General features: G+C 52.0%; 1 protein-coding gene across 2 annotated transcripts in view; it reads left to right on the top strand.

The window, feature by feature from the left end:
• The window catches only part of LOC113213747 (cytoplasmic polyadenylation element-binding protein 1), a gene marked incomplete in the record, with an annotated part of 19,896 nt that overhangs the window by 16,634 nt on the left and 447 nt on the right, over nt 1–2,815 (top strand).

Genomic DNA, 2,815 nt, shown 5'->3' with positions numbered 1-2,815 from the left:
CCTCTCCTGCAGCCTTGCACTTCTCTTCCTGCATCTCCCGACAAAAAGAGAAGGCAAAAAAAAGCGCCCGAGCAGGCCGAAACTTCTTCGTGGTCCTTTTTATTTTTTTTTCGCCCGGCAGATCGGGTGGTGTGGAGCCTAGGGGGCTGGAGGGGTGAGAGGGGGGGGGGCGGAGGGTGCGCCCGCTGCACACAGTGCCGCAGCATTCCTCTCCATTCCCAACTGAATGTTAGGCCTGTCCTGTGGCTCTGCCCGTGTCCTGGGCTCTCGGCCCGCGCCTCCTCGACGGCGAGCTCCACGCGCCTACAACTTGAACTTGAATTACTGCTCCTGGCCTCTCCGCCTTCAACGGGAAGCTGCTGCTCCACGCCAGGATGCGCGCAAAGGGGACTGCGCGAAAATTGTGCCGTTTCGGGGGTTAGTGAATGGTATAAATTTTAACGCGGCACTTACCAGCACAGCGGGATGAAAAATTTTAGACGCGTCATATTTTTAAGAAAACTCTTTCGGAAAGAAAATTGTTGAACAAAAATGTTTTTGGCGATGCATACATAAATTGCCGTGTTAAAAAATTAATACCCTACTCATCATCATCTCCTTCCAAACAAATGACTTATAATTTGTGGACGGTGCCTGATCATATGCTTGTCCCGCTTGTCCCCTTCCTCTGGCACGCGCGCACTCTCGCGGAGCGGTGGAAGAGCGCCTGTAGGGCTCTTCACTTGGCGCGCTCTTCACGACCTACGCCGCTGCAGCGCTGGCTGCCGGCCCGGGCCGCCGCCGCCCAGGTACTCCTCGGCAGATTTTCGCACCGGCTGGAGAACTGCTTGGAGAGCCGAGGGGCGGTTAGGACGGCCAGGCCCGTCCGGTCCGCGCTGGGGCATTTTGGCGTGCTGCAGGCCGAGAGGAAGGCGGAGGGGGGAAGGGGGGGGGGGCTGCGAGACTGCCAAGGTGAACATGTCTGGGCGGGGCGCAGGCGGGGTGCTGCACCAAGCACCCCTCCCAAGAGCAGTGGCGGAGCAAAACGTGTTACTCCCGCCCTTGCGCACGAGGATCTTCGTGATCATTATTCATTATCATCATCGTCGTCTGGTCATCATGATCATCATTCATCCATCATAATTCATATCAATTAGCATTCATCCACCAGCATTCATCATCATTCATCATCATTCTTAATAACTAAGGTACCCTAATTTGCTTAATCGACATTATTCACACTTACTTTTCACCATTGATTAATGTAAATCAATCATTTTATAAATCATAAATTTAGGACCCCGACTTTCACCAAATGAACCTCCGTCATTCCTTTACTTCACTTTGTAAGTCCCGAAAGACTTCTCTGTCGCTTCCTTATTGCCTCTTACTTCCCATTTCCCTCGCCATCCTTTCCGCCTCGCCTGTCCTCCCCACCCGTCATGTGTCACGATGAGGAAGTCCGAAATCGCTCGCACGCAAAGCAACAGGCTTGTCTGGCCACTCTACTCTGCAAAAAAAATAAAAAAATAATGAGTTTCCCAATCTTTGGCTGTAAGCTATACGCTTGACGTAAGGGACCTAAGTAAAATATGCACATTACGCTTTATGGGACTCGACTCGTTTCTAATGACAAATAATCGATAGCGTTCTATTCAGACGCGCGTCGGAGGAAACCAAAAAACGCGGTGGGGAAAAATTCAAGTCAGAGCGGTGTCCGTACGGGACGTCGTCGAAACCAAGAATTCTGCCAAGTAGCTCGCGCTAAAAAGCAAACGGAGCTCTGACTTATTTTTTTTTCACCCTCCTCGTCTTTTGGTCTTCTCCCCGACGCGCGTTTGAATTGAACGCGACGGCCTTTGTGCAGCGCGGTGCAGCGTGTGCAAATAGCACCGGTAATTAAGGAGGACAAACAAAAATCTCTTTAAGGGAAACGCGCGCGAGAGAGAAAAGAGAGTATTGCACGCGGCCGTGCACTTTACGCTTGTTGTGCACTCGAGGGACGTTTCCTGCTGCACAACCAGCAGAGGTAGGAACCTCTCTGGCGAGTTTATTTTTGGCAGTGTTCATAAAATGGGTGGTTGTCATGATCCGCGCGCATGAGAATCCGCAGTGCATGGCGTTTGACATTTTATGTCCTGAAGTTTTTGATTACTTTCTGAAGGGGGATGCTGAGTGTGGCAGAGCCTCCTATGAACTGCGTCAGCCATCAAGATGGCAATAATAAGCAGTGGAATTGGAGGCCCCCTATCTGCATGCGGTTCCTACCCATCGCCAGCCGTCAGGGCGACTGGACGACACGATCCACACGATCTGATAGTCATCCGCACACATTATCATTTGTGAGCTTCGTCCGACTTCCTCCCCCAATAATACTCCCGCCTTGTTTGTCCTCTCGTCGACTGGGATACCTGGGATACCTGCGCGCCGACGATCCGTTCGGTATGAACTCCTCCAGGACTCTCACTCTCCAGGACACCCACCTGGAACAGAAAGGGGCGCGATGTATGGTTAGCGTTTGTCCCCAGAATACCGATTCACTTTCTCCGGCAGCTGCTGGAAGGGGCTTAACCGAGCGACACACACACACACACACACACACACACACACACACAGAGCAGGAGATGGGCGCGTCGCCCCCATTAGCCTCATTTTCCACTACCCTGAAAAATGAGAGGCAAATAATGCAAAAATAAAAATCAGGAAAAGTCCCTCCATCTCACGGGAATTTGCACACGAGTGTTGGAAAGAAAAGAAGCGGAGTGGGGGATCGCGGGGGGACTGGGGGGGAATTTATTTATATCCCGGGCTTCTGGGGAGGGAGAGAGGGCTTAGG

The sequence above is a fragment of the Frankliniella occidentalis genome, unplaced genomic scaffold, assembly GCF_000697945.3.
Source record: "Frankliniella occidentalis isolate FOCC.00 unplaced genomic scaffold, Focc_3.1 Scaffold25, whole genome shotgun sequence".
NCBI lineage: Eukaryota > Metazoa > Arthropoda > Insecta > Thysanoptera > Thripidae > Frankliniella > Frankliniella occidentalis.
Note: the sequence above shows the minus strand (reverse complement) of the source record. Positions and strands in the feature narration are given on the sequence as shown.